Source organism: Mytilus californianus, unplaced genomic scaffold, assembly GCF_021869535.1.
Source record: "Mytilus californianus isolate M0D057914Y unplaced genomic scaffold, xbMytCali1.0.p SCAF_4, whole genome shotgun sequence".
Taxonomy (NCBI): Eukaryota; Metazoa; Mollusca; class Bivalvia; order Mytilida; family Mytilidae; genus Mytilus; species Mytilus californianus.
The window spans coordinates 115,767,707-115,793,051 of NW_026262690.1; the positions used below are offsets into that span (position 1 = coordinate 115,767,707).

Genomic DNA, 25,345 nt, shown 5'->3' on the forward strand with positions numbered 1-25,345 from the left:
AGATTGAAATGGTAAAAAACACAAAACGGAAAGGGTTACACAAAGACCTTGTTCTGTCAGAATTACTGACTAAATCATGTACATGTACATTTTTTGTACCTGCACACAATGATAAGCACTGGAGAAGAACTGAATGTAACACACGCCTGCTTTACGACATGTATCTAACTCCTTGGCAGATTACTATGCATCAGTTACCTTATGACATACAACAATTATGAGTTATACTATTTGCACTAACACTTGCAAAGTCAACCTGAAGGGTAAATTCTCAAACTGCATGGTTACATCTGAGATTTCTAGAACCACTGATATTATAAGTAGTCTAAAGTTATATGTAATGTGGAAGGTGATATGCAGTACTATTAAATCTTGATGCCAGACATAACTGACATACCAATACAATAGACAATAACGCTATTGAAGCTTGCGGACTGCAACTAGTGAAAACTTGAACAGTTCTGTGCTTTTTATAGTCTGCATGTGACACACTCTGCTCCTGCAGTAAATATTTTTGGTCTTCAATGAATAGAATATATTAACAAGAAATATTCAAACGAGAAAAAGTATCAGCTTAATTTTGGTACAAATCATTTAAACAAAAACAATTATGATATACACTACAGCAACAAACAATAACTGCATAATTAAGGGCTCCAATTTAGAACAGGAGCATGCATAACATGGTATGAAAAACCCCATTAAAAATCAGTTGAAAAGGGCTTACTTAAACTTATCGATATATATACGGTAGCACGAAGTAAAATTAAAAAAAAAAGTATAGTTTTTTTTAAAACACTTGTCAAGAAGGTATATTTATTAGTAGGTGTGTTAAAAGGCAAGTGGAAGAGAAGGTGAAGTTCTGTACCAATTAAATCTGATAACCTCCAGAAAATGTCACGAAGAGTTCAATTCCACTTTATTGATTTTTACCATATCCTCGAAAGGCAACTATTCAATGTCACGAATAGCTGACAACAGTTATCTTCTTAAAATGTACAGAAAAAAAAGTAAAATTAACTGACGACTGCCAAAAAAATCCACAAACAAAAAACATGTCAAGGCCTTGTATAGCCAACTATACAGTATGGGTTGTTCTCTTTTTTAAAGGCTGTACGGTGGCCAATAATTGTTTACATCAACTTCATTTGAACTTTAATCGATAGTGGTCTCATTGCCAATTACACAACATCTCCTTTACATTGTTTTAACATCTGAAAAACGCCCCACTATACAAAAGTATAGAAATGGGCATAAGTAGTTACAGTTTCTGTTTCTACATAGAGAAGAAACACTTACAGTGGTAAAGAAAGTATCTTATTTTTTTGCTTCAGACTTTAAGCACTGATCGTAGGTTGTATAATTCAATTTACATCATATCTCCTTCGGATGCATGGCAATTGAGAAATGGCCATGGGTTTGCAAGTGTCTACAGTGAATGTAGCAGGTGATAACATAAAACTTTTCTTTAAAATTTCTGATTGTTTTTCATTGTTTCTTCACCATGTTCACTGCATCGCGGTACAACACAAATTTCTCACTTCTTACTATAAGATTTGATGATGTGAAGTTGAATTCACTTTTTACTTCTCATCAAGGTCTTTCCTTTCTTCCTTCATATCAAAATGATCTTTTGTACCAAGTATCGGGTTAATAAAAGCTTCCTTGTGGTAGTGGCACCAAAGTGTACTATTTACCTTATAAGAGTTATTTCCCCTATTACAAAAAACATTGTTATTGCTACTTTTCATAAACTATAAGACATGTAAGAGTTAGCGACAAATGTTTTTTTTTAAATGTTCCTTGTCACATGTCGCAACTTTAAATAATATTAACCGAAGCAATCCATTGACTTCTTATAGGGGTTATCTCCCCTTGAATATTTTACTTTCTTGGTATGCAGAGGAATGTCATAAACCGTAAGTTTTTGCATGATCCTAGGGGCTCGGTTCCATGTGTTTAATCAACTAACTAACTAACCAACCAACCAACCAGCCAATCAATCAATCAAACAATCAATCAGTCAATCATTGCATGCATGTTTCCGTCTCATGTGTTTAATATGGGGTCCAAGATCTCATTTGTTTTTTTTTCCCGCTTGTTTCTAGAGACCCTTTCCCACATGTTTAATTAATCAATCAACCAACCAATCAATCTATCAATCAACCAATCAACCAACCAATCAATCAATCAGTCATTGCATGCATGCATGTTTCTGTCTCGTGTTTAATATGGGGTCCAAGATGTCATTTGTTTCTTTTTCGCTTGTTTTAAGAGACCATATCCCACTTGCTAAATTAACCAACCAACCAACTAAATCAATCAATCAATCAATCAGTCAATCCATCCATCCATCCATCCATCCATCCATCCACCAACTAACCAATCAATCATTCATTGCATGCTTGTTTCCATCTCATGTGTTTAATACGAGGTCCAAGATGTCATTTGTTTCTTTTTCGCTTGTTTGAAGAGACCATATCCCACATGTTAAATTAACCAACCAACCAATCAATCAACCAACCAATCAATCAATCAATAAACCAACTAACCAATCAATCAATCATTCATTGCATGCATGTTTCAGTCTCATGTGTTTAATACGGGGTCCAAGATCTCCTTTGTTTCTTTTTCGCTTGTTTCAAGAGACCCTATCCCACATGTTTAATAAACCAATCAATCAATCAACCAATCAATCGTTACATGCATGTTTCCGTCTCATTCGATTCTTTTTCGCTTGTGTCAGGAGACCCTATCCAACGTATTTAATTAATCAATCAACCAACCAACAAATCAATCAACCAACCAATCAATCAGTCAATCAATCAATCATTCATTGCATGCATGTTTCCGTCTCATGTGTTTAATACGGGGTCCAAGGTCACATTTGTTTCTTTTTCGCTTGTGCGAAGAGACCCTTACCAACGTGTTAAATCAATCAATCAATTAATCAATCAATCAACAAACCAACCAATCAACCAATCTATCAATCAATCAATCATTCAGTGATCGGGAAGTCGATCGCCATGCGCCAATTGCGCTTTTTGACCAGAAATGGTGCATATAGTGACAAATGTAAGCGCCCATATCCCACATGTTAAATTAACCAACCAACCAATCAATCAACCAATCAATCAATCAATCAATCAATAAACCAACTAACCAATCAATCAATCATTCATTGCATGCATGTTTCCGTCTCATGTGTTTAATACGGGGTCCAAGATCTCCTTTGTTTCTTTTTTTCGTTTGTTTCAAGAGACCCTATCCCACATGTTTAATCAACCAATCAATCAACCAACCAACCAATTAATCAATAAACCAATCAATCAATCAATCGTTACATGCATGTTTCCGTCTCATTTGTTTCTTTTTCGCTTGTGTCAAGAGACCCTATCCAACGTATTTAATTAATCAATCAATCAATCAATCATTCATTGCATGCATGTTTCCGTCTAATGTGTTTAATACGGGTTCCAACGCCACATTTGTTTTTTTTTCGCTTGTGCGAAGAGACCCTAACCATCGTGTTTAATCAATCAATCAATTAATCAATCAATCAACCAACCAATCAATCTATCAATCAATCAATCATTCAGTGATCGGGAAGGTGGATCGCCATGCGCCAATTGGGCTTTTTGACCAGAAATGGTGCATATAGTGACAAATGTAAGCCCCCATGTGGCGCGCGATATTTTTCACTTCATATCTTAACGTTTAGATATCGTAAAATGGATTTCCAATCATGTTTCGTGTCGCCATATGTGTGTACATAACTATGTTGTGTTCCCTCCAATTATAGGAGCACCACCTATTTTTGGGACGTCTCGGCGTTTTCATATGGTAATCAAATCAAATCAAATCAAACCATTTTATTTCCTAATTAAAGGGCCCGTAAGGGCATATCAATTACAAACAAGAAAATGGTAGACAAGTATGTATATACATAATTTTAGACATAAACATTCATTAAACATTATTTTATGATTAATATAACATGTACATAGATAAACAATTTGGGTAATAATAGCAACATGCGGTTTAACTGATTACCCAAAAAAACGTAATTAACCATCATCCATAAAATATAAATATGATATAAATTTTATAAACAACTTTAAATTTGTGAAACTTGGCTAGTACAGATGAAAAATTTTCTCAAATTATAATCTTTAAAGTAAACTTGCGATTGAAAACCCAAAAGGCCTTTTTATAATGCAGTTTTTGTCTCCATAAAAGACGCTTATCTGTCCTTGTCAATTTTTTGGTCTTTGGCTCGTTTGTACATTTTGTTAACATGCCATCAGCGAATTGTTGTTTAGTCTTATCAATCAACGTTACTCTCTCCTGTTATTCTTGTCATTGTGATGAAGTAATAATAATACAAGAAGTGGAGAGAAAATGTCTGAAACGTGCTCTAATACGGAACGTCTGGAATAAAGTATGGCAATCGATGAAGACCAAAATTTAATGTAAAAAAACAATGAACATGAACAAGGCAACGGTATCAGTTTTAACATTGTAAATAAAGGTTCTCGTAAATATTGCCTGGTTTGGAAGAAAGTTATTCATTGAAATTAAAATTACAAAAGCAAAGGAACAATATCCATGATATCAATTAGAATCAAACAGGTTAGTTCCACTACACCTCTTGGCTGAAACATACACTTTTTAAATTTTTTTTTGAATTTTTGTTGTAAACGAATGGCCCACTCATTTGACAACATGGCCCATTAATTCTAAAAATGGCCCATTGAATTAACTTTTTTGGAGAGAAAAAATCCTTCCAGATCACTGATCATTCATTGCATGCATGTTTCTATCTCGTGTGTTTACTACGGGGTCCAAGATCTCATTTGTTTCTTTTTCGCTTGTTTCAAGAGACTCTATCCAACGTGTTTAATTAATCAACAAACCAACCAACCAATTAATCAGCCAATCAATCAATCAACCAATAAACAAATTAATACTGAGATCACCCCTAGTTTTTGGTGGGGTTTGTGTTGCTTAGTCTTTAGTTTTCTATGTTGTGTCTTGTGCACTATTATTTGTTTAAAACAATGAAATGTATTTTTTTTTGTTAATTTTCTGCGATTAAATTTTTTTTATGTCATACAATACTGATTTCTTATTCTCATTGAAAGTTGTTCTGTGAGTTAATTTTAAAAAAAATTATGAAAATAAAAGGGTCTCTTTTCTTTATGTTTGAGTCTCCATTATTTTCCATTCTTTATATTTGAGTGCCCCATTTTCTTTGTATTTGAATGCCCCATTTTCATTTTATCTTTGAGTGCCCTGTTATTCTCTATATTTTACTTTTTAATTTGTCATATTTTTTCTTAATTCTAATGTTTTTACCATCTATTCTGCACATTTCGCTTGTATGTAAGTGGATACCAGACAAATTATCACCGTGATCTTTGTACAGATACAGAAGTCTGCCTGAGCGGCGAGTTTCCCAAGAGAACTCAAGGAATAATTTAACTGAACAGAATCTTTTGAAAGAGAAACGGAAATAATGCAACGTTTCCGATGTTGGTCCTTTTATTAAGAAATTAAGTTGTGACGTCATTTCGACATTTGCTTTGCAATGTAAACAATGAAACGCTTTCATCAGGTAAGGGTTTTTTTTATCATATCAGAATCGTAATTTCTGACATGAAAAGGATACACATTTTATTGTTATTGTGTTGTCGTCCATATTCTTTTTGGTAATCATACATAGGAATTTGCGGGAAATGGTATGACTTGCAGCGTCCGCCAGAGGCAAATGCAACTGAAAAAATTTGAAAACACATGTACGATTTTGATTTTATTTGTATATTGATTTTTTATTTTTATTTTTAGTAATTTTATTCAATTGCTTACTGTTATAACGTACGTCCCCATAACATTTTACTCAAATCCCGAGCCTAAATGATACTGGAAAAGATTTCTGCGCAGATGCGGGAAAATAAAAAAGTCTGAAAATAAAAAAGTGAATGATTTTGAGTTCATTAGTAGAATGAAAATTTCAGGAAATTTTCTTGAATTTTTTTAATTTTTTTTTTATTGATTTTTCTATCCTAATAGGGGACTTTGTGCCCTTATAATTGTGAACAAGTCTGTATCCATAGACAATATATTAGGAATCTGACATAATAATACAAGATGTGAGCAACATCTGGAAATGTGAGGGTGCAGTAGTGGAAAATTTAAGATTGAAGTCTTCCTGTTAACAAAACTCTAATTTATACAAAAACGCTAAAAAGAAGCACACTTTATAAGAGTGTTAAAAGATCTATGTGAATACGTTGGATTTATCTCCTCTTACCATTTTAGTAGTTAAGGACATCAATCTTTAAATCATTGCCTGCATGAATAGCTGAAGATTGCCAAAAAGACATGAAAGCGCTACTGGTCGAGAACCAGTCACTGTCAGTTAAGGTAAACTGTCAGATACAGTCACCTGTCATTTTGTTCAATAACGGAGCATTGCGTAAAAACAAAAGACTGTTGATATCTTCAGACAAAAATTCTTACTTTATTTGTAAACACTCCGTTTTGTTTAATCCTATTAAGATAGGGAAATGTTGAATTTTCTGTAAATTGAACATACCGTGGGAAGATATAGTGTGGGGACATGACGTCATTGATTTTGGAAAACTTACTGTTTTTAGACAAAATGAATATCTGAAAGTGTTCCTGATAAAAAAAAATTGAGAAAAACTCTGAATTTCTGATGGTAACTGCATGGTCTTTGACCAGTAGTGACATTATTTTAACTGGACTTAATTTACTTAATTACTCAGTTATTGAATTAAACTAAAAAATTCCACATATCTTTTTATCAATACATGAAGGACACCTCCGGGTGCGGGAATTTCTCGCTGCATTGAAGACCTGTTGGTGACCTTCTGCTATTGTCTGTTCTATGGTCGGGTTGTTGTCTCTTTGACACATTCCCCATTTCCATTCTCAATTTTATGGTAAATGAAGAAGTTTGCAAGAGACCACTTAGTTTTCAATGAAGGACATATTATATGTGTCAAGGTTATAAAAAAAAAAACAAAGGATATGGGGTATCCATCCATGACACAAAATCAGTACATGAACATTTTATATTATAACCTTTGGTGAAATAATTTTGAAGGCACAATTTTTTTCTCTCCAAGAATAAATAGATCTTACTGTGACTTGACTGTTAATGTTGCTCTCCTCCAATTGCAATTTATTCAAAATTCTGACCAAATTGCAATTTGTTTTATAAAACCAAACTGTTCAACTGGTCAGAAATTTGAACAAACTGCTGTAGAAAACCACAGTCAAGTCGTGAAAGTGCAAGGTGATAAAATAAAATTTTCCAGTTTTCGGACAATAAATCAAAAACGCTTTGAGCAGTTTTTATGAAACTTTGGTGAATTGTTTATATCTATTGACGTGAGCTCCCTTTCGATTTTTATAAATTTTAGATTCTACGTTTCTGAGTTATGGGGTTTTATTCATTAAAAAATTTGAAAGGGTTCCACGGAACCCAGTGTCTCGCCTACTTTTGCTGCTAGTCACAGTCTCAACAAAAATGGGGAAAAAATTATTAAAAATTTTCTTATAGATCTATACTATCTTTTGATTTTAAGAAGCTTCTGTCCAAGTTTGGTAAAAATCCAGAATGGTTTATGAATCTAATAAATGTTTTAAAAACTTTAACTACAGACTGTATGTAATGTTAACTGGAAGAAAAACTAAGTCCATTTATAAGTAATATACAGAAAAACAGGAAATATATTTTTACAAAATTTCCTTCTAGATACTAGCTTTTGATCATAAACAAGCTTCTGTCCAAGTTTGTTAGAAATCCAGGATAGTTTAAGAAAGCTATTAAAATTTTAAAAACTTTAACTACAGAGTGAATGTAATGTTAACTGGCAGAAAAACTAAGTCCATTTATAAGTAATATACGGAAAAACAAGAAATATATTTTTACAAAATTTCCTTCTAGATACTAGCTTTTGATCATAAACAAGCTTCTGTCCAAGTTTGGTAGAAATCCAGTATAGTTTAAAAAAGTTATTAAAATTTTAAAATAACCACAGAGTGAATGTTATGTTAACTGGCAGAAAATTAAAACTAAGTCCATTTATAAGTTTCAAAAACTTTAACCACAGAGTGAATATTTGTGGACGCTGCCAACGACAGAATGTAGGATCGCTATGTCTCGCTTTTGCGACATAAGTTGCAGGCTTGACAAAAAGGGGGATTTTCCAGTTTTCAGACAATAACTCAAAAGTGATTTGAGCAATGATGACTGGTTTATATCTATTAAGATAACCTTCCTTTAGTTTTTTATACGACCGCAAAATCGTATATTGGTATGACGTTGGCGTCGTTGTCGTCCTCGTCGTCGTCGTCTTCGTTGTCGTTGTCGTCCGAAGACACATTGGTTTTCGCACTCTAACTTTAGTTAAAGTGAATGGATCTTTATGAAATTTTACCATTAGGTTCAAGCCCACAAAAGGAAGGTGGGGATTGATTTTGGGGGTTATGGTACCAACTGTTAAGGAATTAGGGGCCAAAAAGGGGCCAAAAATAAGCATTTTTGTAACTTCCAGACATAACTTGTGTGTTAGTGTATGGATCTCTCTGACATTGTACCACAAGGTTCCATATCACAAAGGGAATGCTGGGATTGATCTTGGGGGTAATTGCCTCCAAATTTTAGGAATTAGGGGCCAAAAAGGGGCAAAAAACAAGCATTTTTCTAGTTTCATGACAATAACTTGTGTGTAAGTGTATGGATCTCTCTGACATTGGACCACAAGGTTCCATATCACAAAGGGAATGCTGGGATTGATTTTGGGGGTAATTGCCTCCAAATTTTAGGAATTAGGGGCCAAAAAGGGGCAAAAAACAAGCAGTTTTCTAGTTTCATGACAACAACTTGTGTGTATGTGTATGGATCTTTTTGAAATTGTACTACAAGGTTCCATATCACAAAGGGAAGGCTGGGATTGAGTTTGGGGGTAATTGCCCAAAACGTTTAGGAATTAGGGGCCAAAAATAAGCATTTTTCTAGTTTCCAGACAATAACTTGTGTTCAAGTGTATGGATCTCTCTGAAATTGTACTGCAAGGTACCATACCACAAAGGGAAGGCTGGGATTAATTTTGGGGGTAATTGCCTCAAAATTTTAGGAATTAGGGGCCATAAAGGGGCAAAAAACCAAGCATTTTTCTAGTTTCAGAACAATAACTTGTGTGTAAGTGTATGGATCTTTATGAAATTGTACTACAAGGTTCCATATCACAAAGGGAAAGCTGGGTTTGAGTTTGGGGGTAATTGCCCTAAACGTTTAGGAATTTGGGGCCAAAAATGTGCCAAAAAACAAGCATTTTTCTAGTTTCCAGACAATAACTTGTGTTCAAGTGTATGGATCTCTCTGAAATTGTACTGCAAGGTACCATACCACAAAGGGAAGGCTAGGATTGAGTTTGGGGGTGAAGAATCATAAGGGGGTTCAAAAAATTTGAGGGGGGGGATTTTTTTTCCTTTTTTTTCTTTAAAATTTTCCATTTGAAATTGGTTATTTCAGATTTATATATAAAAGCAAATAATAATGATATGGTTTGAATAGGTAAATTAAAAATTTTTAAGTTCTTAGACCACATTCATTCTGTGTCAGAAACCTATGCTGTGTCAAATATTTAATTACAATCCAAATTCAGTGCTGTATCAAGCTTGAATGTTGTGTCCATACTTGCCCCAACTGTTCAGGGTTCGACCTCTGCGGTCGTATGAAGCTGTGCCCCAGCGGAGCATTTTATTATAAAATTCTGATACAACATTGAGTAGTTATGAAACTTTATTCTTTGAAAAAGCGACAGGCGTATTATGTGCTTGTGGAGCAGCTCTTTATTCTTTTAGAAATTATTTTTTATTTCTATCAAGCATGTCAAGTGCAGAAAAACTTTATATTTTGCAATTTTTTAAGTAAAAAACCTGATGAATACCAAAATTGGGTAGGATTGATTATTTTACTATATTTAAAGATTACCTCACAATTTGACAATGCAGCTCGGTGTAATTTGAACAATTTTTTGAATAGTTGATAGAGAAAGATCTTTATCAAAAACATTTACTGCATACCTATCCATTTGCATATGGATCATTTAAGTAAATCTTTTCCCATTTATGGTATACTTTAATGACATTGCAAAACATTTGTTTCATCTCTGAATTTTATTAAATCTTTTCCTTGATGTTTAAAATTTCCAGCTGTGGTTAATGTTATATATGAATCAAGAGCTATTTATTTTATTGAAATACAAAACTATAACCTAAATTTTATTGGTCATCAACACTATCTGAAGTTATTAAACTAGAATCCTATATAAAAGAAAGTCATTAGAACTAAGGACAGGAGAATTGGCATATGTGTTCCATTTTTATACCCCCGCTTTAAAAAACTGGGGTATACTGTTTTATCTCTGTCTGTCCGTCCGTCCATCCAGCCATCCGTCGTCAGTCTTCCGTCCGTCCCATGACTATTTTTTGTCGCATCTTTCTCAGGAACTACACTACAAGGATTTCTGAAATTTGGTTTCAGGGTTTATATAAGTCAACTATACCGTGTGGTGCGTTTTCAGATTCATCACTCAACAACTTCCTGTTTACCGTCAAGTACTTGGGCGGGGGTATCATTAGTGAGCAGTAGCTCACAGTTTCACTTGTTTTGTTTTATTTTTATTAGTTTCACTGTAAGTCTTAAATTTATATATGTGTTGTTTTTTTCTTTATATAGTCAATTTTTATTTGTCACAAGAAATAAAATAATAATTTATAATAATATTTTTTCTTTAATTATGCAGCCTAAAAAACAAGATGTTTGGGGTTTAGTTCAAATTCTATTTAGGGACTTTTACTATTAAGAAATGATACAACCTTTCCAAAAGAAGAAAGCAAAAGAAATATAATTGTAAAGTATAAGAACGGATTATGTGTCCCATAAAACTTAATTTAAAGGTTAGAGGATTTCGTTTTATCTCTCTTACGCAAGCTTATCAGTGTACATATGTATTTTAGTATATTTATATTTTATATCACTAGTCTCTCACAGTTAAAACAATTATCATTATTATTATTATATGTTCCATGGGGTATAATGTTTTTGACCCATCTGTCCGTCCATCCGTTGTGTCTTATTCTTGTCATCGCAACTCCTCTGAAACCACACAAAACAGAACTTCATAAAACTTTGTAGATAATAAGGACATACTATGTAGATGTGCATATGGACAGGAAATTATAATTCAATTTTTTTCTAGGAGTTGTGCCCCTTTGAACTTTTAGTTTTGGCCTAAATATACTACTGCAACAGTTTGTCATCGCAACTCCTTTGAAACCACAGAACAGAATTTTATGAAACTTTGTAGATAGTTAGGACAAATTATGTAGATGTGCATTTCAACAGGAAATTAGGATTCAAATTTTTAACCAGGAGTTATGCCCCTTTGATTAGAAGTTTGGCCTAAATATACTACTGCAACGTTTCTGAAACCACAGAACAGAATTTCATGAAACTTTATAGATAAGAAGGACATAACATGTAGATGTGCATATCCACAACAAACTTTTATCAGTTAATTTTTGTAGGAGTTAAGATTTTGTTTGCCTAGTGACAATGTGGGGCGTTGGACTTTGTGAGCGTACTCACAAAGGTTCTGTAGGCCATGACAAATGATTGTTTGTTTTCCCTAACCCTGCTGGGTCTGTTAATTCTTTTTTTATGCCCCCATGACGAAATGTTGGGGGTGGGGGGGGATATTAATTTACCCCTGTTCGTCTGTTTGTTCGTTTGTTCGTCCAGATATAGATACATGTTTTGTCCGGCTATCTCCTCCTACAGTATTTGAGCTACAGCTTTAAAATTTTGTAGGATGTTTCTACACATAATAAAGGTGTGCATTTCCACAGGATTTTAATTTTTTTCAAATATTCTCAAAATGTTAGGTATTTGGACTTAGTCATTTATTGGTACTAGCTGCATAAAGAGATCATGTTTTGTCTGGCTCTCTCCTCCTACAGTTTTTGAACTACAGCTTTAATATTTTGTTGGTGTTTGTACACATAATAAAGGTGTGCATGTTTACAGGATTTTGATTTTTTTGAAATATTCTGAAAATGTTAGGTATTTGGACTTGATCATTTTTTTGTACTAAAAGTCAGAAAGGGGGATGTTAGATATTCACAAATACACATACTTGGACTTCATTTCCTTCTCACTAACTTGCTATATAATTAAAAACATGGGTTGTACTACTAAAGTTTAATGTCCCTAATGCAATAAATAAGTTTTTTTTAGGATTAATGACAAATATTTCATCAGTACGGGGAAGTGGAACCTGGTGACCACTGAAATTTGAAAGTTGAACTTGGTGATTACTAAAACTGGAAAGTTGAAACCTTTTGGCTGGACATTCCTTCCTGCAAGTGTAGACGTTCAGAAAAGATCATCATACATAGTGTTAAATTTATAATTTCTTATGGCGAGGCGGGGGCATCATTTGTGTCTTACAGACAACGCAACAATTTCAAGTTGTACTTAAACATCACTGTTTGTCAAATTTAAAGTATGTGGAACTACATGTATACTCATGCATATGGCAGATCAGAGGGGGCATTGTCCATATCTAGTTTCTTTTTTCTTTTTGCAGATGAAAAAAAAGTGTTGCTCAGGTATCCTTTAACAATTTTCAATGATGCATTTCAAAATTGTCTGATTATCTCTTAAAAGTGTATCAACATTGCTCAATTATCCTTCCTTTAGTTTCACATAGCTTATACCACAATATAGAATGGAAAACAAGACTGATCATGTACTGTCAGGTTAACAGCAACATTATCTGTAGAGCACAACAGATTAAAAAAAAAATGAAGTAGAATAAAAAAAATCCTGCCTGCCAGGCCTTAATAATTTCCACCTGTTAGGGGAAGCCAACATTCATTTTATCATGGCATCAATTGAAGATATTTTTTTTCTTTTACAGAGGAGCATGAGGATATGAACCCAAGGTATATATGAATAAATGGATTTGGAATACAAATGTATATGTCAATGAGACATTAGACTAACAACACAAGTTCACCATAATGAAATTTAAGGGAACAATACAGGGTAGTCTCCAACCAAGGACAAGCTCTGCATAGTTCCATATATTGTTCAGCCTACTGAAGATATGACACCAGGATATTTCAAATGATAATATAGTTATGGTCCTATAAATTCATGTGGATTTATTTCCCCTGAAAAAAAAGTTTTATCTAACAATTAAAACATTTTACACACTTAATTTACTCTAAAACTGCTTGATAAGAACATTTTGATATAGTGAAAGACACTTTCTTTTAAAAGACTGAAAATGTATTGTTGAGCTGTACATTGGTAAGAAAAAAAAATAGAATTTCAATGTAAAATGAAATTAGTTGTACATAAGGAGATGTGGTATGACTGCCAATGAGATACATATCCAAATAATATATGGATTCCAGAATTATAGGTCAACATAGGGCCGTGTGTTTTGTTAAAGATTTAAAGAAATATGGCCATAGATTTTTACATGTTTTATACAAACATACATTGTAAATTTTTTATATTTCTTGGTGGTTAGAAAATATTAAATTTTATAAGATACAAATAAAGTTGACTATCCAAGACTTTGAATGTAAATGTTGCATTTGCCCTAAGAAAATTGCTTTGAGTATGTTCCCCTCTGCCATCATGCATTGTCCATTTTATGAAAAAAACAATGATCTTTTATAAAGATTGACGAAAAACTAGATCACTACTTAAATATGTCTTTCATATTACAACTGCTGTTTAATTTTGATTTGTTCTCTTCTGTATGACCATTAATGTTTAAGGTTTTTTTCAGTTCCGTAAGTTAAAGACGGAGCTTGAGCGATCATATCCAGGACAGGTAGCAATTGTAAGTTCATCATTAAACAAATAGTTTTATTTATTTGTTATACAGTTTGATTAATTATCATTTTCATAAAAAAATTATAACTTATACTTTGGTTTAAGACATAACAAATATAATATTAATTACAAGCTTGAACCAATATCTATTACTCTGAGTGTAGGTCTGTCTTTAAAAAAATTGAAAGATTTAACTAAATTGTAAGCTGTTTTCTTACTATTATACACAGAATGGCTTATGCCAAAAACAAAAACAGTAGTCAGTTGGAAGGAATTATGATCAATTTCAGTTTTTGATTGTAAATATAGACCTGCCAACTTTCCCGCTTTCTGAGGGATATCCCCCTTAAGAGATGTTGACCCGACCCTTATAAAACTTAATTATTTAGACTAAATACTTTAAAATAGGCATTCAGAATAGTAAAAACTACATTTAAGTACATGCATACTCATTCAAAACCATAGATGTTCTAATTAAGTACACTAATGACATGTATAGGTATGCATTAGGTCCCTATGGAGATTTTGAAATGTTGGCATGTATGTAAATACTATACTAAAGATATAGATATATTTTAATGTATATTTGAGTCCTAATACCCAACTAAAGTTCATGGAAAAGACTGATAAATTCAGAAATTTAAATAAATTTTGTAATAAAATGGGTCAATATCCCAGAAGCTATTTTTAACACAGATGGCCATTCAGGGCTTGATAAATTGCAGAAAAATTAGTATCACATGGTACCCCCAAAATTGAACCTGCATATGCGAAAATTTCTCCGCTTTGAAACGAGTCATCATACATATATCTAAGTCGTAAGATATGAACAGAGGAACTGAAGAAATCAATACTATTTACCACCTACCTGAAAAGAATTGCACATATTGACCCATGTAAGATATACAGACACTTGAAACTTTAAAAAGGTAGGATTTAAATATAAACAGACATAGACACAAAGTTTTATCATTGAGGCATTTACAAAATCAGCATGGCAAAATGAAGGTCACCCTTAAAGTATAAATTTTGCTTTAGTTGATACTCAAAGCTTGTTTATTCTAAGGGAGACTGACATAATTAGCAATATGGTCCAGCCAGCAGTTAGACTTGTGTGGAGGGGGAGTCTGTTTTGCCATATAAACACATATCCAGGTCTTGTCTGAATGGGGGATCAAAGTCAGAATGCCCATGTTGGTCGGGTGGTATGCTTCCTGCACATTAAAAAAACCACTGCAGCAGCTATTTTGGGTCCATCAGCACCAAGCTTACTCTTTTTTTATCAAATGAGCAGGACTTGTTTGTTTCAAATACATGAGACAAAAATCCAATGAAATTTCATATAACTATTATATTCACACTTGCTGCTTTACTGCTAAGCAATATTCCATAAATTTAGGAAATACATTAAAACATCAAAGGCTAGTTAGCTTGTAATTAGAATGCTTTGCCCTTATAAGGTGACACATCTTCCTGAAAGTTCTTACCTATAGTATAGTTAGAATTTGCATTTTCTAAATCCTGCTTACTGTGAGTTTGCATTTTCTTAATCCTGCTTACTGTGAGTTTGCATTTTCTTTATTCTGCTTACTGTGAGTTTGCATTTTCTTAATCCTGCTTACTGTGAGTTTGCATTTTCTTTATTCTGCTTACTGTGAGTTTGCATTTTCTTTATCCTGCTTACTGTGAGTTTGCATTTTCTTAATCCTGCTTACTGTGAGTTTTCATTTTCTTTATCCTGCTTACTGTGAGTTTGCATTTTCTTTATCCTGCTTACACAATACAGAATAAGTTTAATATCATTCAGGGTCTCTATACTTGAATACACATGTAATTATTACAATGAACTTCTCAAGATAGATCACCTTGTAGGTCTTGTGTAGCGTGCTCACCTTAAGTGCAGGAGGTTGGATCAAACCTAAGACTTGAAAATCAGTATTTGCTGCTTCTCCACTAAGTGTACAGCATTTAGGAGTAAGAGCAAAGACTAGTCGGCCCAGAGTTGGAATGATGTGACCGGGTAGTGTGACATGTCTTCCTGCAAACTTACCATGTGAATTAGCATTAAAATCCAGCTCAGTTTGCCAGTGTAGTATTCATATTCATATCACATTAACATAATCTCGTCCTGAATATGCATTTATTTTGCCACTAGATATTGAACAGCCACCCATCATCATCTAAAGATAGATCAATCAATAAATCATCAATGAGTTATCAGAGATTTGCAAGACGGAAATTCACAGACGAAAATTCACAAGAAAAAATTTCACAATTCAGTTTTAACACAATTTTTTCTATGATTAACATAAGACAATTTAAAAAAAATTGTGTCTTACTTTACATGTAACAAATATTTTAAACAACTTTGCAAACATATTGTATTGTCAAGTTTAATAATGATGAAAGAGTTGTTTACAAAAGAAACTTTTGAAATGGCTTTTTAGTGTCAAGAAATATATCCTTTGTGTGATAAAACTTTTAGGAATCTTCAATTAACAGAGCTATTGTACAATTTCCTATTTATCTTATAAAGCAAATTTTTCAACATCTTTTCTTACATATATTGAAACGAATTTGAATTAATTGTGAATGTTTGTCCTATAAATTTTGTGACTTTCTGTATTGTAACCTTTCAATTATTTTCCAAAAGTTGACTATACCCACACATATAAATTTTTAACCTCACAGTTTATATTACATTTTATAATTTTATAGGCAGCTAATTATTGATTTCTACAGCAGTTAAAAGAATAAGAGTTAAACATGTTTATTTTTGTTTTTTTTAGACCGGAGAAGGAACACCAACTGTAACTGGCTTTTTTGAAGTTGAGGTTGCTGGAAAGCTTATACACAGCAAGAAGGTACTTTTACTTGATCATAAAAAAGGGGCCACCAAAAATATTTAAAATTTTAATTTCCATCCCTGCAGTTAAATGAAGTAGAGAGGGGAATACCTCAACTTCAAGATCATTTTGAAAATCATATATGCATTATAAGGCTGCCCTTGCTGCAAAGAAAAAGTTGCCTTATAATTGAGGTGACCTCTCGTTGGAGGTATCATTTTAGAGGTTTCCATTTATATCATGTCAAAGCAACAAAAGAGTTGTATTATTTGAAGTTCATTTATGGTTTATAGGGGGTCTTAATTAAAATCTATAGAATTTTTTAATAATTTGTAAAAATATAGTTTTTATCATGCTTTTGTCCAAAATATAATAAAAAGTATTGGTCATCGGGCTTTTTCTCACGCAACAGGTTGTGCAAAATTGTCAGATTTTGTATAGATTATACATGAAAAACCCAATTTTGTATGATAAAAAGGAAACTACACCATAGAATTTTAAGATAAAATGTGAGAACACTGAAAATATAGCTCTTATAACATGCTTTCAGATAAAAAAAAAAGAAAAAATGGGGTCACCGGACTTGTTTTCTTGCTATATATTAAAATAGGTAAATTCACAACATTTTCTGTTATAAAAATTACTTTATCTGGGTTATCTCCCCTACTATCTGAGCTATCTCCCCTTGTGTGGCAAAGTTGAAAAAAATGAATCAAACAAAAAAAATGTGTTTTTTAGAAAATACAGCCGTAAATATGATAAAACACATTATTTTCTATATTAATTTGAAAAGTCTTACACATGAATTACATTCTACTCTCAAAATTTGCACATTTCATCAAAGATCTAGACCAATTGTCATCTGCTACTTCAAAATCCAAGATGGAGGAAGACACCCCCAGCCGCCTTATATACTGTGAAAATACTTTAATTAGTGGGTATCAATTTCGTGGTTTGAGCAAAAGTTACATGTTTGTGGGTTCTTAAATTGGAGGATTTTAGTTTTTTGAAAGAAAAAAAAATCGGGTGAAGAATTTGAAGCCATCTGAAACGAATACTAGTGAAAATAATTGTATGTTGTTTTCTAATGATTTGTGGGACATTGCAAAATAAGGTGTTCATTTTCATTTACTTGTTCGTTTTTCATTACTGACAACATTCATCAAACTTTTGCTTTCGGAAATAAGCCGATTCATCTATGATTAACAAATGTTCTGGATTGAAGGAAATTGCAAAGTAAACATTTTAATTGTTGCACACGTGTAATCAGAAGTGATGACACTAATATACCCGAGATTGATTGATCAACAGATTAATGATCACCAAAGGTGTTAATTGGGCCATAAACATTTCATTTATAGATAACGGTCACATAGAAAAATGCTACAGATGTACTTTGAATTGTAGAAATAATTCTTATGAAATAAAAAATGCAAGTCCAATATGAAATTATTTATTTTTCGCATGGGAATTATGAGTAACTAAAATGAACACTTCATCGTATATCATCATTGGAAAGTCTGACTTTTTTCGATCAAAACTAATTTTTCGTGAGAATTAAAAGGTAAAAAATTGTACATTTTGGGTTTTTGTCGAGCCTGCGACTTTTGTCGCAGAAAGCTCGACATAGGGATAGTGATCCGGCGGCGGCAGCGGCGTTAGCTAACTTCTCAAAAGCTTTATATTTTAGAAGGTAGAAGATCTGGACGCTTCATACTTTGTATATGGATGCCTCATGTTACGAAGTTTCTGTCAGTCACATGTCCAATGTCCTTGACCTCATTTTCATGGTTCAGTGACTACTTGAAAAAAAAGTTAAGATTTTTTGTAATGTTAAATTCTCTCTTATTATTGTCGAGCCTTCGACTTTTGTCGAAAAAGCGAGACATAGCGATCCTACATTCCGTCGTCGTCGTCGTCGGCGGCGTCCACAAATATTCACTCTGTGGTTAAAGTTTTTGAAATTTTAATAACTTTCTTAAACTATCCTGGTTTTCTACCAAACTTGGACAGAAGCTTGTTTATGATCATAAGATAGTATCCAAAAGTAAATTTTGTAAAAAAAAAATTCCATTTTTTCCGTATTTTACTTATAAATGGACTTAGTTTTTCTGCCAGTTAACATTACATTCACTCTGTGGTTAAAGTTTTTAAAATTTTAACAACTTTCTTAAACTATCCTGGATTTCTACCAAACTTGGAAAGAAGCTTGTTTATGATCATAAGATAGTATCCAGAAGTAAATTTTGTAAAAAAAAAAATCATTTTTTCAGTATTTTACTTATAAATGGACTTAGTTTTTCTGCCAGTTAACATTACATTCACTCTGTGGTTAAAGTTTTTAAAATTTTAACAACTTTCTTAAACTATCTTGGATTTGTACCAAACTTGGACAGAAGCTTGTTTATGATTAAAAGCTAGTATTTAGATGGAAATTTTGTTAAAATTTTGTTCCATTTTTTCCGTATTTTACTTATAAATGGACTTAGTTTTTCTTCCAGTTAACATTACATACAGTCTGCAGTTTAAGTTTTTAAAACATTTATTAGATTCATAAACTATCCTGGATTTTTACTAAACTTGGACAGAAGCTACTTACAATCAAAAGATAGTTTAGAGAGGAATATTTTTATTAATTTTTTTCCACATTTTTGTTGAGCCTGCGATTAACAGCAAAAGTAGGCGAGACACTGGGTTCCGCGGAACCCTTATGAATTTTAAGTAATAGGATAACTATATTTGGTATGTGCGTACCTTGCAAGGTCCTCATGCCCGTCAGACAGTTTTTACTTGACCTCGACCTCATTTCATGGATCAGTGAACAAGGTTAAGTTTTGGTAGTCAAGTCCATATCTCAGATACTATAAGCAATAGGTCTAGTATATTCGGTGTATGGAAGGACTGTAAGGTGTACATGTCCAACTGGCAGGTGTCATCTGACCTTGACCTCATTTTCATGGTTCAGTGGTTATAGTTAAGTTTTTGTGTTTTGGTCTGTTTTTCTTATACTGTATGCAATAGGTCTACTATATTTGGTGTATGGAATGATTGTAAGGTGTACATGTCTAGCTGGCAGGTGTCATCTGGCCTTGACCTCATTTTCATGGGTCAGTGGTCAAAGTTAAGTTTTTGAGTTTTGGTCTTTTTTTCTAATACTATATGCAATAGTTCAACTATATTTGGTGTATGGAAATATTTTATGATCTATATGTCATTCACGCAGGTTTTATTTGACCTTGACCTCATTTTCAAGGTTCATTGCTCAGTGTTAAGTTTTTGTGTTTTGGTCTTTTTTTCTTAAACTATAAGCAATAGGTCAACTATATTTGTTGTATGGAAGAATTGTTAGCTGTACATGCCTGCCTAGCATGGTTCATCTGACCTTGACCTCATTTTCATGGTTCATTGGTCAATGTTTAGTTTACTTGGTTAATGTTAAGTTTATGTGACAGATGTAATAAAGCTTTATATTTAGGACTATCAACATAATATCAATGATTAGTAAAGAAGGCGAGACATTTCAGCGTGTGCACTCTTGTTTAAAGATTAAATGGGTAAAATCCTGTCTGAAGTTGTATTTTTAGTTCATAGTGCGTTTTCTGATATTCAATATGCCCGTATCCATAGTCAAATCTAAGGTAATGGGAATCTTTAAAAGGTCTTGATTTGGACAAGAGTTCTTAAATTTCGTTGGACACTTAAATTCTTGGATAAAACCATCCATGAAAACCACAAAAATTGGTACCCTACGAATAAAAGTACTTTCACAGTACTAGTAATATAAGATAAGGAGATGTGGTATGATTGCCAATGCGACAACTATCCAACAGAGTCCAATTAAAGTGAATTTAAGCAATTATAGGTCACCATACAGCCTTCAACTATGAGCAAAACCCATACCATATAGTCAGCCACAACATGACCAAATGTGAAACAATTCAAAATAGAAAACCAGCAGCCTGTACAAAACTACAGCAATAAAAAAAAAAAAATTATGCTGCAATTGTTTGCACCTGTCCTAAGTCAGGAATCTGATGTTCAGTAGTTGTCGGTTGTTGATGTGGTTCATAAGCGTTTCTCGTTTCTCGTTTTTTATATAGATTAGATAGTTGGTTTTCCCCGTTTGAATGGTTTTACACTAGTAATTTTTTTAAGCCCTTTATAGCTTGATGTTCGGTGTGAGCCAAGGCTCCGTGTTGAAGACCGTACTTTGACCTATAATGGTTTACTTTTATAAATTTTGACTTGGATGGAGAGTTGTCTCATTGGCACTCATACCACATCTTCTTATATCTATGACAAGATGGCAATCAAAGGCAACCACTGAATAACAGACTCCTGGCTTTTGACAGGTACATAATGAATGTGGCTTGATAAACATGTTTGTGTGAGTTCAACCCTCCCAGAAGATGGGACAGTGGTGTTTCCACACAACTATATTCTTGATAACCCATAGCAGCTTATACTGTTTTTATGTTATTTTAAGAAAATGAACATACCCTTTGGGTGAATTATTTAGTTCATTGGTAACTTTATCATTGACAGTCTTCACGATAAATTTTTAAATCTACAGGCCCGAAGCTTAATTTTAAGAAAATTTTAGTTAGATTCTATTGGCTTGTAGAGATGATTTTTACAGGCCCAACAACATTTTTACAAACCTGGGCTGGTGGGCCTGTGGTTGAGCGTGAAGACTGCATTGAGATGTTTCTAGTTGAACATTACATCAAGTTTATGGTAAAGTAACTGGTGCATAATAAATAAAACAAAATTTTGTTTGTTTTTAAGGAAATCTTAACATTATTTTTTTTTTGAAAAGACAATTAAGAAACTTCATGGCTGATATTGACTGTATTCATGATGAAAAATATATAGATCCAAGGGTTGGACTATTAGAATTTGTTGGGAGAATTTCTTTTTACAACATTCAGTAACATTTGTTTATTTTCAGAATGGTGATGGTTACGTTGATTCAGGATCGAAGAAGGACAAAATAAATAATGCAATAAAATCTGCTTTGAATTAGTCCTAATTTAGAATCTCATAAAACAGACATGTAAGTCTCTTGTAGTAGATATTTAAGAGCACTCCATAAACGAATTTTGAATTCATGCATAAATTTCCTATATCACAATGCTTATGTTATTACTAATCACAGTAAGAATTGATTGTTCGGTTACGTTGTTTGCGTCGATTGACCTCAGGTCAACTGGTGTCATTCATTCATAAAATTAACTGTTTAGCAATGTATTAGCTGTGCTAGTAAAGCACTCTTTTTAGGTCAGTTGGTAGAGCTGTGCAAGGGGCCCTAGATACAAATCTTAGCTGATACAGGGATATTTTTTTAGCAGAGATCAAACACTTGAGATTATTTTAGGAATGATGACCAGCAGGATTATTGAATATTATAACCTGCTTATTGCAAAATTTAGAATTTAATAGTAATATAAAATATAATAAGAAGTGGTATGATTACCGATGAGACAACTATCCACCCAGAGACTCAAGGACATACCGGTAGATGTAATGAACTATAGGTCACCTTGCACCCTTCAACAATGCCAATACTGTATAGTAAGCTATAAAAGGCCCTTGAATGACGAAATGTGAAACAATTTAAACAAGAAATCAAACAGCACGATTTATGTAAAACAGAAAACAAATATGACGGCAGCAAGGATCAACAACTGAATAAGAGGCTACTGAGTACTGATCATAGACAGGCACACGAAGAATTTGGCAGGATTTAACTTGTTTTGAGTGCTCATCCCACCCCCTAACCTTAGACAATGGTGCAACAGCACAACATAAGAACAAACTGTACAAAAAATCAGTTGGAAAGGGCTTGACTCCTTAGATCAGCACGAAACCCAAAAAAACTATAAACCAAAAAATCAAAAGACACAAAGTACTGATCTTCGAGTACTCACAGTTGCTAAAAGCTAGTTTAAAACCAAAGACAAACAACAAATAAATCATTTTTTCCAATACTGAATTATCAATCAGCACACATCCAACGGATAAAGTATAAGATGTCATTTACAGTCTGAGAAACGCAAGACCTTTAAAGACTTTTGGAATGCCAAAGTATAGTACATTGTATAAACAGGAAAGACGCAAGACCTTTAAAGACTTTTGGAATGCCAAAGTATAGTACATTGTATAAACAGGACCGACGCAAGACCTTTAAAGACTTTTGGAATGCCAAAGTATGGTACATTGTATAAACAGGACCGAGGCAAGACATTTAAAGACTTTTGGAATGCCAAATTAGAAGTACATTGTATAAACAGGACTGACGCAAGACCTTTAAAGACTTTTGGAATGCTAAAGTCCATTGTATAAACAGGACTGACGCAAGACCTTTAAAGACTTATGGAATGCCAAAGTAGAAGTACATTGTATAAACAGGACCAAGGCAAGACCTTTAAAGACTTTTGGAATGCTAAAGTACATTGTATAAACAGGACCGAGGCAAGACCTTTAAAGACTTATGGAATGCCAAAGTAAAAGTACATTGTATAAACAGGACTGACACAAGACCTTTAAAGACTTTTATAATGCCAAAGTACATTGTATAAACAGGACTGACGCAAGACCTTTTAAGACTTTTAGAATGCCAAAGTACATTGTATAAACAGGACCGACGCAAGACCTTTAAAGACTTTTGAAATGCCAAAGTAGAAATACATTGTATAAATAGGACTGACGCAACTCCTTTAAAGACTTATGGAATGCCAAAGTAGAAGTACATTGTATAAACAGGACCTACGCAAGACCTTTAAAGACTTTTGAAATGCCAAAGTACATTGTATAAACAGGACCGACGCAAGACCTTTAAAGACTTTTGAAATGCCAAAGTAGAAGTACATTGTATAAACAGGACTGACACAAGACCTTTAAAGACTTATGGAATGCCAAAGTAGAAGTACATTGTATAAATAGGACTGACGCAAGACCATTTAAGACTTATGGAATGCCAAAGTAGAAGTACATTGTATAAACAGGACCGACGCAAGACCTTTAAAGACTTTTGGAATGCCAAAGTACATTGTATAAACAGGACCGACGCAAGACCTTAAAAGGCTTTTGGAATGCCAAAGTAGAAGTACATTGTATAAACAGGACTTACACAAGACCTTTAAAGACTTTTGAAATGCCAAAGTACATTGTATAAACAGGACTGACGCAAGACCTTTAAAGACTTTTGTAATGCCAAAATACATTGTATAAACAGGACTGACGCAAGACCTTTAAAGACTTTTGTAATGCCAAAGTACATTGTATAAACAGGACTGATGCAAGACCTTTAAAGACTTTTGTAATGCCAAAGTACATTGTATAAACAGGACTGATGCAAGACCTTTAAAGACTTTTGGAATCCCAAAGTAGAAATACATTGTATAAACAGGACTGACGCAAGACCTTTAAAGACTTTTGGAATGCCAAAGTAATACCAAAGTATATTGTATAAACAGGACTGACGCAAGACCTTTAAAGACTTTTGGAATGCCAAAGAATAAGTACATTGTATAAACAGGACCATAAGTTTTCATATATGCATAAAAATAAATCTATAGTTATGTTTTAATTTATTAAAAAACAAAATGATATAACAATATTTCAAAGATATTTCTACAGTGCTAAATTGACAACCTTTATTGACTTTAAGAATAAGCTTATTCAAATGAGAGTTAAGTTCACATGGATAGTATCTAAATTAACAGCTTCTATTTTAATAATTAAGATGTGATATCCTGTTAGTAATAACATCTCTATGACAGGCATTGTCAGTTCGTTTTTCGTCAAGATTATGAGTTTGACTATCCTTTTGTTATCTTCTGCCTCTCTTTTTCATCCTTAGGATGACCAATATTTACAGATTTGACAGTTACATATTACTGTAAATTCAGAAATTATTGCGAGGTTATTATTAATGCGAATAATGCGACTGAATGAGTATCACAATAATAAGAACTCGCATTCTTATATCTGATACATATATCTGTTTGCAGTTTTTGTCTCGCCTTGACGAAGTCAAAAAGCGAGACATAGGTATGTTGTTTCTGGCGTTGGCAGCGGCAGCGTCAACAATGTATTAGTTTGTGATTAGGTCTAGTTCATGGTGAACCACTAGTGGTAGGTCAGTGATATTTGGTCTGCAGTTGTATTAGCATTGGCACATCTCATTACCATGGAGATTATTTGGCCCCGCCCCCTCAGTCAAGGTCTATAGACTTTGAAACTTTGCTTAGTTTACATGTATTAGTTTGTGATTAGGTCAGTTTAAGGGGAACTGTTAGTGGTAGGTCAATGATAATCGGTATGCAGTTGTATAAGCATTAACACATCTCATTTCCATGGAGAATATTTGGTCCTCTCCTCAGTCATGGTCTATTGACTTTGAAACTTTTACTTAGTTTACATGTATTAGTTTGTGATTAGGTCAGTTTAAGATGAACCACTAATGTTAAGTCAATGATATTCGGTATGCAAATGTATTGGCATTTGAAAGTTTCATTTCCATGGAGATTATATAACCCCA

At 33.2% G+C, this 25,345-nt stretch overlaps 3 long non-coding RNA genes across 3 annotated transcripts in view; 2 read left to right on the plus strand and 1 right to left on the minus strand.

Moving 5' to 3' along the window:
* The window catches only part of LOC127699151 (uncharacterized), a 29,175-nt gene that overhangs the window by 2,948 nt on the left and 882 nt on the right, over nucleotides 1–25,345 (plus strand). The window contains exons 2-5 of the long non-coding RNA XR_007981092.1: nucleotides 13,023–13,047; nucleotides 13,908–13,961; nucleotides 16,744–16,818; nucleotides 21,752–21,856. This is a non-coding gene — a long non-coding RNA (uncharacterized LOC127699151). The remainder of the gene's footprint in view (nucleotides 1–13,022; nucleotides 13,048–13,907; nucleotides 13,962–16,743; nucleotides 16,819–21,751; nucleotides 21,857–25,345) is intronic.
* Nucleotides 8,491–9,463, plus strand: LOC127699159 (uncharacterized). Its single transcript, XR_007981104.1, has 2 exons — nucleotides 8,491–8,637; nucleotides 8,799–9,463. It is a non-coding gene; the product is annotated as an uncharacterized LOC127699159 (long non-coding RNA).
* Nucleotides 22,230–24,870, minus strand: LOC127699158 (uncharacterized). Its single transcript, XR_007981103.1, has 3 exons — nucleotides 23,580–24,870; nucleotides 23,282–23,343; nucleotides 22,230–23,163 (listed from the first exon to the last, which is right to left on the minus strand). It is a non-coding gene; the product is annotated as an uncharacterized LOC127699158 (long non-coding RNA).